Consider the following 13,395-nt stretch of genomic DNA (forward strand, 5'->3'; position numbering starts at 1 on the left):
AGCCTTAAGGAGAAAATGAGAAAAGATGTACCGGCAGGCTGTGCAGAGTGCGCCTCCTGAGGAGCCAGGGTCCCTCCACTGGCACTTGCTGATATACAGCAACAGTCTCTTGGCAGCTACGTAACTCGCAGCAGTGCTGGGAGCAGAGTTTTGGAGATGAAAACCAACATCCTGAACTCTCTCCTGGGCTTAGGCAGAAAGCCAGCAAAAGGAGAAATGCGCCAAAAGAATGGTGGTGATGCAACTGGAGCAGTGGGGTTGTTCTGAGCTGCAGTGCAGAAAAGCCTAGCCGCTTCCTGCCAACCAGCCTCTTCTGCAGCAACGTGTCCCAAAGGACTTCAGTCACCAGTAGGGGTGGGTACGGAAAGAAGTACCTGCCGCATTATCAGGGTTGTTACAAAGGTTCTCCCCTGCAATTACGGAGGGGACCTTGAAATATTGCCTGCAACCTCTGGCTTGCCTTGCAGCAGTCATCAGCACACCCAGCTAATGTGGTTTCAACTCTGCCTTTTCCCTCCCACAGCAGGTCACTGGCTGAAGTGATGTGGAGGAATGAAGCCACTAACTGGATCGCTTAAGCAATACTCACACAGCCCCTGTGATATAAGGAAAGCAAGTGCCTGGAAAACATAGGGTTACAATACTTCTAGTTTAATTTAGGACTAAGAAAAAGAACAATATTTGTGTTGGAAGTCTGTGGTGTGATAACAGAATTTAGTAGCCCTACTAATATGAGTGAATTATTTCTCCCCATCCTTAGTTTAACTCCATCAGTTAGTTTGGAGGCAGTGCCGCCTGAGCACCTGCTAGCTTCGGATACTCCTTGTCTGCCTTGCAATCAGTTTTGTGCAAAGGTCATACTGTTCTAAACCTGTGTCAGCTATCAGAAAGTTATAGATACGGCTAGTTTCAGCTAGTTTTGTGATTACTGAGGCATCCAACTGTGCCAAGGGTGAAAAGTACATAGTGAGGAAGACTGCTTACTTCATCTTGAAGACCTCTGCCCACGACCACCGGGCGGCAGTGCACAAGAGCCAAAAGGGAGGAGACTCGTGAAAATGAGTTCCTAGAACTAACTGTAATAGCCCCGCGGAGCTCTCGGGAACTTAATGAATATGCATGTTTGTGTGCAATAAACATCTGCTCGCTTAACCCCTCGGTGTGCAAGTTAGGAGGAGCGAGCCCCCTTGCACCCGGCGCCATAATAAACATACCTGCTTTATAATTCTCCTTGAGTTGTAGAGTCTGATTCCGTGCATCACCTGTGTGAAGCAGTCTGTCCTGCTCTGAAGCCTTACATGTTAAGGAGGGAAAGATACTGAGCATCAGAACTGTGGGCCTGAAGCAAAAACCAGATCCTTGAATTAATCCCAAACTTCCATCTCTTCTGAGAAGTTCACCTCTTCTAAAAACACTGTTGCAGCAGTGATCACAATCCCCTTGTTTTGTTCTTGTCCTTACAGTGCCTTCAGCATCAGGCCAAGTCTACCACACTGCTGCCCACTGGGGTCAATATCCCTGTGTTGCCACGTATATCCCTTGTTTCTTCTCCACAGCTCTCAGCTCCTAAACTGAATTAAGCACAGCCCTCCTACTTACTCATATCACACATCTTTTTGCTAATACTAATATTGACAATTTTCACTGCTGTACATCTTTCTGCCTGCTTTAGCCATTACTACATTCTATCTGATTTTCTTTTTCCAGGATGCTGACTCTGAGTGTGAAGATTACATAAATGCTTCCTGCTTCATATCTTAGTGGGAAAAAAGCTCTTTAGCTATGCTAGGTGCAGGCTGCTTTCTCCAGGTGCTTAGCTGTAAATCATCTTTTGAGAAAAAAGACCTCTCTATAAATTCATCCCCGTGGCTGGTTAATGTGAAACCTTCTTAGTACCATTAGTCTGGAATCCTCCTCTCATTCATTGCTGCATTATTTCACTTTTGTTCTCGTTTGCCAGGGATGGGGAAAAATAGTCCCACCTTCTCAAAGGCATTTAGACATAAAACCCCCACATCACTGGAAGTCAAATTCCTAGGAGCTGGGAATCTATGTATCTGTGAAAAACCTTTTGGTTTTGTTTTCAGTATAACTTAGAAATATGGATCAAGTGAGGTGCTTAAACCTTAAGGAATACGCATGTTACAAAACCAAAAGTTTAACACAGCAGTCCTGAATTTTGTTCTCATAGAACTTCACGACTGAAGACTTCATTGCAAAAGCTTAGCCCATCCTTTCACAGGTGTCATTTTTACTTTTGTGCCTCCTATCGCCATCTTCAGCCCCAAGGATCTGTTTCTTCATTCCTGCACACTGTCCCAACTCCTACAATCAGTGTATTTATTAGGATGTCCGGAAGACCAGGGCTGGATTAGCTACTGATGTTAGAGTATTAGTTATTGAATTTCTGATGGTTTAAAATGAGGAATAATCTCTCAAAAATTGCTACTAAGTTACTAGTTTGTTGTCCTATAAAAGGTATTCACAAAATGCAGTTACTTTGCAAAACATCTAAAACAAGCACCATATTTACCGACCCACAATGCTTGGTAGGTTCACTTTGATTCAAAAGGCAAGAGTGTTGTGAACAGGATGCATGTACACAGACAGAAATTCAGATCATGTAGACAGTATTTTCAAGGCATGGAAAAAACAAATCTTGCCTATCTATGATTAGTGGAACATTCTCATGTTTTTTGAAGCTTGATGTCACAATATCTGATAGGATTTAAAACAGCGGAATTTTGCAACCAAACTTAAAATGTGAATGTCTTCCACTTATTTCCTCTGATGAAGTGAGGCATGGACTATGGGTTTAAATGAAGCCTGTGGAAAGCAGTTCTTTAAAGACAAATGTTCCTTCACAGGAGCAAGACAGAAATAATTCATTGCCCATAGAAAAGCCCTGCTGGCAGCTGTGTCTCTGCTACCCTCTCTCATGCCCGGCTGCCTGCTGCTTGGCTGTGCTCCCTGGCAGGGCTGGCCAGGGCTGAACTCTGACAGTTGGCCAAAGATGAGACATTCTCATCAGGCTCTTCCCAGCAACTTTTGCCTTACATGCCGAAGTGAAATTTGTGCAGAGATGGGGTATGTGAGATGATTCCTCTATATCAAATATGTATCAAATGAAGTGACGGGGGGTTTAGGATAGGCAAACAGCCAAAGTGTAAAAGGATCTCCGGTTTTGCAACTGCTCTAAAATGCCAGTATTTCTTCGATCAAAATACCAATGTATGCAGGAATACAAACGCATTCAGCAGAAGATCTACTGGTATTCTTTGAACAGCCATCAAGCAGCCAGCTGTTTGGGGGTCTCAGGATTAAACTACTCCTGCTCTGAAGGACTGAAGCTGAAGCAATGCCAAAATAAAGCACGTGGAAGAATCTGATGAAAGGGTGGAATGTGTGGGGGGAGAAGACATGGTACCATGAAATCAGCAATGCATCACAAACAAGGCTGGATGCAGGAATGAGGAAGACAGGGACAATGCAGGTCTGTGGTGGCTCCACAATCGTTCTGAACTTGTATGGCTGCATCAGTGGGTTTGATTAATGTTTTCAGTCTCTGCTGTTGCTGGTGGTTTCTACCCTTTCCTGATAAATCCATCACTGATACAGAGTGGTTGTTTGTTACTTCTCTAAGCAACATAAGCTGTTAAGCTTGCTCCTTCCGAGCACTGCCATCTACCTTCCCTGAATCTGACAGACCAAGTCCTCACGTGCAGAAGTGACAATACAGCTATGTTAATCTAAATCAGAATGTGCATATTAGATGCTGGTTTTATTTGTACTGTACTGTGTAAATCTTTTTCCAGCTGCGGGAACTCCAGGTCTTATTGACAGACATTTAAAATCTACATGAATGACACAAGGCTGGCTTGTCCTTGATGCTGTTGTGAGGAATGCAGAGCAAAGGGGAGTGGGATGAATTTCTCCATCAGAGTGGAGTCTGTACGAACAAATTCTTACTTCACGGAAAAGGGTTTAATATGTTGATTCACCTGAGTCTATTAGTATAAAAGCCAAGAAAACAAAAGCAAATACTTCTCATTTAAGCTTAGAGTTCCCTTTATTTACTCCAGTTATTATTATTTATATATATAAAACAATATAAGTTATTGCCTTATTCACACCAGATTGCACCAGTTATTACTCTGGGGAAAGAAAATAACTACTGTTACCATTTACCTCCTGAGCTTCTGAATGACTGAATCAGTAATATATGGTAAAAATATCAACATCTTACAGCTATTTATATTTTGTTTCTCTGCATATCGGTGTTTTTAACATTATAGAGAATACCTATTGTACAATTATATTCACCTTAATAAGCTCTGAGTTCATTTACTAGATCTGTATAGAAAAATGTGCCTCAGTATCAAAAGCATTTTATTTCCATTTAAAAATCTGTTGCCATAGTGACCAATCACAACTTTCTCAGTAGCTTTGTCTAGGAACTGGATGTAAGCTTAATTTTTGCTGGTTTGTTTTTTCTCCTACATTCTCTAGCCAAGTCCTCATTTAACTCATTTTTATTCTTTTTATAGCCTGTCCTTTTCTAACCATATTCTCAATTAAATCAGTAAGAGTTCTGACTTAGTTTAAAATAAAGATCATGACTTGGGCTCTTCCTTTTAAGTAATTATGTAAGAAACAGGAAAATACAATGCTGCACACTGTGGGCTTTCTTTATCATCAACAGATCACCCTGACCTAATATAAGAAAGCATCCTGAAGTATCATAAGTTGTGGGAATCTGATACCTTTTAGTATCAATGTAAAAGTCATGTCAAATGTAAAGTGAATTGCTTCTTAAATTGAAAAGCACTTGGAGAAAAGCCTTGATATTTCAAGAAGACTCTTTAAAACCAAATCTTTTAAAAAAATTCAACCCACTTGTCACTCTGTTGCAGCCCAAATCTTGTCAATAATGTACCTCCTTCTAAGAAATGATAAAGTGATGGTTTTATTCCTGCTTGAATTATGTTATCTTCTCCAAGAGAACAGGCTAAAGAGCCTGCACATCATTCTATGTTCTTGAGGCTGGTGGAAGATTATTGCATGGGGAGACGCATAAGAACATTTCTGAAGCAAGTATAAGTAGACAGGGGAGATGTAGTTATTCATTTTGCCATCATCTTTCCCAAGACCAGATTTTTGTTTCCTTCAGAGGCACAGAAAAGCATAAAAAACCTATGCAAAGATAGACACAAGAGAGTGAGACAGTTTGGAAGATGATGTGACTCTTGCAGCATGACAGCACTCAGATCAGACAAGAGAGTATTTTTCCACTCTTGTCCAAACATCAATACCTACAGTGTAGATATCTGACTCTTGAGTTTGTCACATTGTCTCCTGGGAGAATCTGTGGGGATGCCTGTAGGGTGCCACTTCACTTGTCTGAAGATGGAATTCAAAACCAGATCAGAAATACTCTAGAGATACTGATTTTCCTCCAGGAAGTATAAAGTGAGCCAAATATAATCTGGGTTCCTTATAACCCTCTGTAGGAGGGTACTCTTAAAAGTAAATTATAGATGTTTGTCAAAGGCAGAATTTAATCAATATTTAGTTCAACCAGTTGATTTTTAGAACATGTTTAGTAAAATTATGCAGAAAGAAAAGTTAATCAGCAAATCAGGTATGTGCCATGGTGATATTAAAAATGATTTTCAAATACGATGAAGAAATATAACATTATTGTTTTTTTCTTATATTAGTTAAATTTTACTTATCTAACACTTGAATCAAACTTCCAAAATCAAACAAAGTCTGTTGTACTATTCAGTAGACTACACTTTTTTCCTTAATCTATCTAACTGCTCGTCACTGAGCCAATGGAAAGTACACTGAAAGAACTAGTCATCATACAAATATGCCTGATTCCTGGAGGAGAGGTCTGCAGAAGAAATCAGACAATTCTCCTGTGTAAGAAAAAAAATCTTACTTTTCCTTCTAAGGTCATTCGCTTTTGGTCTTATTTAAAATGACCCAGTAAGTGCTCTTCCTGAGGCAAATCCCTGCACCATCCCCATAAAACACAAGACTTCAAGGGGTCTTAGGACTCAGAGCAAAACTAACTCTCGACACAAAACTTCAAGGAAGCAGCAAGCAAGAGCCAGTTGCGCGAGTATCCAGCTGAGGATGTTTTTTGTGCTCTGGCTGGGGCAGCCTAAGTGCCCATGGTTGCATCTGACCTGCTGTGCAGAGAAGCCCTTAGGCTAGCCAAATGCCAGCTGACTCATCTGTCCATGCTTCCTTTTGAGCTTTGCAAAGCACTTACTTGCATCAATGAAGACACCGCATAACTCTTAAAGCCCCACCTCTGCCTTAAGGAAGAATGCTGAAAGTTTCAACCAAAATTATGACACGAGATTACAAGAGAACATTCAGTCAACAACTTTTGAAGCTACTAGTATGAAAAAAACCACCAAAACTAAAACAAAACAAAACACTCAAACCCACTTATATGGATAATAGAATTTAAAAAATCAGAATATACATGTTGGGATGAGACCTCAGTCGTAGATCACAATGATGTTTTATAACAGGTGGTACTGGAGTACGCTACAGCCATCTGATCTTTGTATCCAAGGTTTCTGAAAGATGAAGGTAAATTAATTTATTTCTTGTTCATTGTGCTGATATTTATAAGTCAAATTAATGTGGTCAAAATTTAGAATACAACATGTTCTGCACTGTGTGTACCTTCACATTGGGATCAGAAAGTTTAAGCTTCCCTCAGAGATGCTAATAAAAGGTTTAGAATATATTTGTTGCTTCTTTCTTCATATTAAATAGAAATTTGATTTTTGCTTTCAGAATTTATGCTCATGGTAGAGCAAAAGGTGAACCACAGAAACAAACTCATGTAACGTCTCCTAAAACCTGTTGGCAGCCAGAATATAATAGTTTTAATACCACATAGCTCAAGCTGTCTACCTGCTGGAAGGCTGCTGGGACCAGACACCCAGGGCACTCCAAGGAGATGGGGAGAAATATTGGTGTCTCTGAGTGCCAAGTGCACAACGCTCTGCTCTGGGCATCTTCTAGGTCCTCTTTGTGTTTTCCTTGTGATGAAATAAGGCAGAAAAGACAAGTCTAGTTTCTTTTCTATAAGGTCCACCACAGCCTAATGGGATTCATGTACAACCTGCTCTTCAGCTGAACTAGGTTGCAAGCACGGTGAATGTCTACACCTGGCCGTGTTCTACAGCATCCCATGGGTGCCTTCTCTATCTACCACTCACATGTTGCCTCCTCCACAGAAGAGTGCAAAAATGGGAGGGATGAGGAGGTGGTGGGTGGTTTTGGATGCTGCAGGGTCCACAGGGCCACATTCTTTGCTCTTTGGCACATGTTTACAGAGAAGGAGCTATGATGTAATAACTCTCAGTGATTTCAGTGAATGCTGGACTAGTTCCTAGAGTTTTTGTCACGTTATCTGTTTGCAGTTTATGCTTAACAGTAAAATAGCTTATGAATCCACATGAATAATACCTTTATATTTTAATATGAATTATACCTATGAATATTAATTGTATCTATGAATATGAATTATACCTATTATGTATATGAATTATACCTTTTTTTTCAGCAACATGGATTGAGTGTGCCCTCAGCGAGTTTCCTGATGACACCAAGCTGTGTGGTTCAGTTGATACGCTGGAGAGAAGGGATGCCATCCAGAGGGACCTTGACAAGCTTGAGAGTTGGGCCGATGCCAGCCTCATGAAGTTCAACCAAGCCAAGTGCAAGGTTGGGGGTGGAGCAATCCCAGGCACAGCTACAGGTTGGGCAGAGAAGAGATTCAGAGCAGCCCTGCAGAGAAGGACTTGGGGGTGTTGGTCCATGAGAAAATGAACACGAGCCGGCTTCAGTGTGCGCTCGCAGCCCAGAAAGCCAACCGTATCCTGGGCTGCATCAAAAGGAGCGTGACCAGCAGGTCGAAGGAGGTGATCCTGCCCCTCTACTCTGCTCTCCTGAGACCTCACTTGTGGAGTATTGTGTGCAGTTCTGGTGTCCTCAACATAAAAAGGACACGGAACTGTTGGAACAAGTCCAGAGGAGGGCCACAAGGATGATCAGGGGACTGGAGCACCTCCCGTATGGAGACAGGCTGAGAAAGTTGGGGCTGTTCAGCCTGGAGAAGAGAAGGTTGCTGGAGACCTCATAGCAGCCTTCCAGTATCTGAAGGGGGGCTATAGGGATGCTGGGGAGGGACTCTTCATTAGGGACTGTAGTGATAAGACAAGGGGCAATGGGTTAAAACTTAAACAGGGGAAGTTCAGGTTGGATATAAGGAGGATGTTCTTTACTGTAAGGGTGGCGAGGCACTGGAATGGGTTGCCCAGGGAAGGTGTGAATGCTCCATCCCTGGCAGTGTTCAAGGCCAGGTTGGACAGAGCCTTGGGTGACATGGTCTAGGGTGAAGCGTCCTGGCCCATGGCAGGGGGGTTGGAACCTGATGATCCTAAGGTCCTTTCCAACCCTAACCATTCTGATTCTATGACTTTATATGGTTATATGCTGTTATAACAGTGTATACCCATGTATATACTGTTATACCTGAATGAAAGTATTTTTAAAGGTAAATATTAAGAACATAATTGCAAATAGGTGAACTGTCTCTACTTAGCTGTATAACTGCAGGAATTTCTTGGCTTTTTCAGACTTACTGTGACTATAATTTAGACAGCCTCTTCTAGCAAGATAATGTTGTTTTCAGTTCACTTTTATAAAGTAAAACTTAGTGGAAAGTTTTTACACTTTATTTGCATCTTAATTCCAGTGGAAGGTGGATAATCGTACTCTGTGTAGGGATCAGACCTTAGGTTCATGGTCTGTATTATTCAGTTGTCTGTCCCACCCAATATACCCAAAGGATTAGATAATAGGGGGTTTTGTATGCATATTTTGGGGGGGGGGTGTGTGTTTGTACAGTATGTTTAGTTTTCACATCAGTTTTACCAGAACAGTTTGAAAATTCAGAAAACAAATCCAGACACAGACAAAACCAATCAAACACCACCTATGTAAAATTCTTTCCACTGAAAGCTATGATAAGGGTATGTTATTCCCCTTGCTTGTGTTTACACAGGCTCGTGGGCTGGGTTTGCAATAACCCAGGTTAACTGCCAAATATCTTTCAAGACTGCAATTACTCCAAGCTGCTAGAAAATGTGAGCAAAGTTGATTTCTGTTATTCCTCATGCACTGACTCTTCTGTCTTACTGTCTTGGCCTCCAAGCTACTTCCTCTGCTAGGGATAATTCCCCTGCTAAAGTAAATGGCTGCTAGTTGCAAGGCTGCTCTCAGATTTGTAAACACCTTGCTCTGTACACTGGTAATAAAAGGAATGGTGTGGATGCATGTCTCATTTTATTTGTATATATGATCTCCTGACCACAGTAACTTTGGCTTCTCTCTGCATCTGTGATTGCCATGCTGGTGACCTCAGTTCAACCTCCCTGAGCACCTTATAATACCCCTTGCTTCTTCCTATGGGACCACAGCTGAGCATGAAGCTGAACATAAAGCAACCTACACGATACAAGGTGTGGCTCAACTAGCTACATGAACACAGGGTTATCAGGCCAAATGGAACTATTGAAACCCTGATGCCATCTCATCTGGAGATAAGGATGTTAATTTGTGTGTCTCTGCTGCTCCTCTGAAACCCAAATATTTCAGCCACATGTTGCATATAGTCCCAGTCCACAAGTAAAGTTTCAGGCTATGCCCAGCATCCCTCCAATGAAGAAGTAGGAAGTGCTTTCCACAGCATTAGAACTGATGATCACTCCACTAGAACAGTCTGATTTGAAGGTCTTCTTACCTTCGAGTCATGTAAGAGCCTCCTTAGCCAACATCTACGTTCATGTATTTGAAGCAACTCAAATAACACCAGTACCAGCACTTGGAGCTATGAGATAAGGTTGAATTAATCTTGTTAGACTGGATTTACACTAATGTAAATCTGAACATAGGCTGGGGTGTACATGTAGGATATTCCAGAAAGTGAGAAATGAGGTGTAGGAAACATAGTTAATGAAGAAATGTGCACTTCTGTGTTGGTTCTAGACTTCCATTTCCTCTTGTTTTCTTTGTGCTTCCTGGTACTAATACTATTCAAGAAGCCCATATTTTATTTACAAATAAAATTCTTAATCACACTTGTCTTTTGTGTAGCACAATACTTCATAGCATAGTGTGTCCAGAAGTTTTGCTTGCTTGTTACTGTATTTATGTCAAGGCTATTTCCTCCCTATCTTTGTGTTAAATTATTTTGAAAGCCATTGAAGTTCTAAATCTCACTTTGTACCTTTTTACTGAGATAGTGTATTCTGAAAATTCAGCTTTTGATGTTTCTTTTCTGAGAAATGTCCCTGATATTTGCAATACATAAATAAATAGGGTAGCACTGAGTAATGCTTAATTGGGCATTTCCCTCTTAGTCCTTTTCTGTGTTACTGGGTTGTTCCACTTCAGTGAGAGGCTGTGATGGCATCAGTATGTCTTCCCTACCACAGCAGCCAGCAATGAGCATTCTGTGTTGTGAAACTAATGCCGCAATTGAAAATCAGTGCTAGATACCTGCTTGTAAGCTTGTGTGGGACTGTACTTCCCCTTCTACCCCACAACACAACTGTGCACAATGCTTTGCCTCATATATGTGCCAAGGCTCACTGCAAGAGTCTTTGGCAGTGGTTAGTACTTGAGAGTGGTTCAAATCTCAGCATTAAGGATGTTGCCCTGACTTTTATTTTATCTGCAAGGGCACTAAAGTAGTGCACACAGGCTGGTCTGAGACTTGGAGGAATTGTTGTGTATCACCTGAGATACCTACTGTACAGAAGAGTGGTGATGACAGGAACATGGGTCTCCTTTACTTGCGTTTGAAGTCAGGAACCTCCTTCATTTCATACACAGATTTAACCTTTCAAAAGCCATGTGGCTCTCTCCCTCCTAGGAATGACCATTATCAGTCATGGTGTTTGATACGAAGAAGAATTTCACCTGCAAGACTTAAGCATTTTATCGCCAAGGCACACCACTGGCCCAGCATACTTCTAGACAAAACTCAGTGTTATTTGTTTTATGCTTGTGACAAGGCTGAGCCATGGCAGTGCAATCAAAGCCATCAGTAATATTCTGCACACCCAGCTCGCTGTCAGCAGCAAAGGGCACATTAGCTGCAAGGACCTCTCTGACTTTCAATTTAGCCTGGCGTCTCTCCAGGTTAGCAATTCTGCCACCTATAAAATAATTAAAGCAGCTCCCTTCACTTCTGCTTCCAGATGCAGCAAGAAGCACTGCTGCATAAAGGGCAATAAACAAGCGCTGAGCTAGGACATAGCCTTGCTCGGGGCTGTTTTTGACAGTGACATATTCTGACACATTGTCATCACTGAGAACCTTCGCATTACCTCACACCATCATGAAATAACCAAAATATGCTCACAGACTTACTTGGACACCCAAATTTATGCAGATGCCTCTGGGCTGCTCGTGGCTGACAGGGCTGGGGTTTTTAGTTAGCTCTGCAAAGGCTAGGTAGAGACATTTGCTCACTTTGAAGTAGGACAAGCCCGAAAGCCAGACTGCTTCTGCAAGAGCCTTTTCAACACCCTCACCAACAAATCTATTGATGTCATTTTGACACAGATTTTTCTCAGCAGTTGGGAAAATCAATATACCTTGCTGTCTCTGCAGGAATGTTTTTACCTTTCCTTTGTAAATGGCACTCTGCATCTGTATTCTTGAACTCTGAATCTTGTATTCTCTTTATTAGGCGATTGTGGTGAACTCCAGTTTTCTAGCTAGATGGTGACACTGTATTTATGTATAGTAGTAGGGCGTGAGCAGGGACTTTGCCTTGCCTTGCAGCAGCTGCTCAGCAGCTGTAGAAATCTCTGCTCCCTGCTTTTGAACAGGGAACTGAGAAATGGTTTTTAACTCTAGCAGAGCTGAAGAATGCAGGGCTTAAGAAATTGCTGAGGTCGTTGAGAAAGCCATCTGCAATTTCCCTTTGATCAGATAATAAAGTGATTTTGGGCCACAGCCTTTGTAGACTATCTTGTAATTTCTATGATTGGCAGCTTGTGAAGCTTTTTCCCCTATCTTTCAGTATGCAAACCACAGGCTTTGCTTGTGATTCTGCCTTGTTTTGTGGTAAGCAGCTTTCTTGCCTGCCAGTTTTTATTTTTACCTGAAGCTCATGCAGCACCTGCATGTCAGCAGCAATCTGAGGGATGTGCCCTTTCCATTAAGCCAGTCCTAAGATGTGCACCTGGCAAGACTGATGAATTTGGTTTAAGATCTCGTCAGACTCTCTTTGAAACTGTCCACACAGTGTTGACATCTTCTGCTTGTTTCTGCAGTTAAACTATACCAACACCAAGGTTGTCTATAGTTGCTTCCACACATCTGCTTTGTCTTAATGCCCGCATGTCCTTTTCTGAATTTAATTCAGTATTTGTCAAGCAGCTCTGGGTCAATGAGTGCTGTTTAACTCCTTGCCAGTTGTTGATCAGATTTGCCCTCAGTGCCCTCCCTAGTTTGAGTCCCACGGTGCCCTCCATGGGCTGAAGGGTCTAGTTAATACTATCATGTCTGCATTGTAGGCTTCTGCATTTAGTCAGGCTAGCCACCCCAGAGTGCTCTAGAGTAGTGATCTGATCTTTAATCTTCAGGGTAAATACATAGTAAATACCCTGGCAATGCAGATATTGGTGAATTCACTTCAGATTAACATTGGTATAAGAGAGAGAAAAATCCGGATTAAAAGAGAGTTTCAGCTTTTTAAAAGTTTGTTTGGTAAAATACATTGTGTTTCATTAATGACTCAAGCATGATGCATTTTGAAATAGTTTGTTGTGAAATCCAAACCTGTGTGTACATATCTTCTGTATCTTATCTCTTAAAAAGAAAAGATGCTGATACATGATAGAGAAGCACATGTAAGTGGCGTATCTTTCACAAGAGAGAGAGATTCAAAAGTTTTTATTAGGAAAAATCCCCTTTACCTTCAGTCATTTAAATGTTACCTTTTATTTTCCCAGCAAGTTGTCTCTCTTCCCTCTATATGAGCTGGGAGAGAGGGAGGGAAACTAGGCATCTACAGAATGCTATTTGTCCTGCTTCACCATGCTTCCCAGGATGCAATAAATCCCCCCCGTGTACATGCTTACAGAAGGCTTCTTTTCTTTCCTTGCCTGTAGAGGAGTCTAAACAGCTAAATGAGAGTTAGATTTATCCTGTCTCCCTGCTCTGCTCACTTCCTCCACTCCCAGGCTTTGTACATATCCCTCCAGAGCTGATTATGTGCACACAACTCATTCCTGCTTTTAGTCATTATTCTATGTGGCAGAAAGTGATTCCCAGGTCTCTCCT

The sequence above is a fragment of the Psittacula echo genome (genome assembly GCF_963264785.1).
Source record: "Psittacula echo genome assembly, chromosome: 2".
NCBI lineage: Eukaryota > Metazoa > Chordata > Aves > Psittaciformes > Psittacidae > Psittacula > Psittacula echo.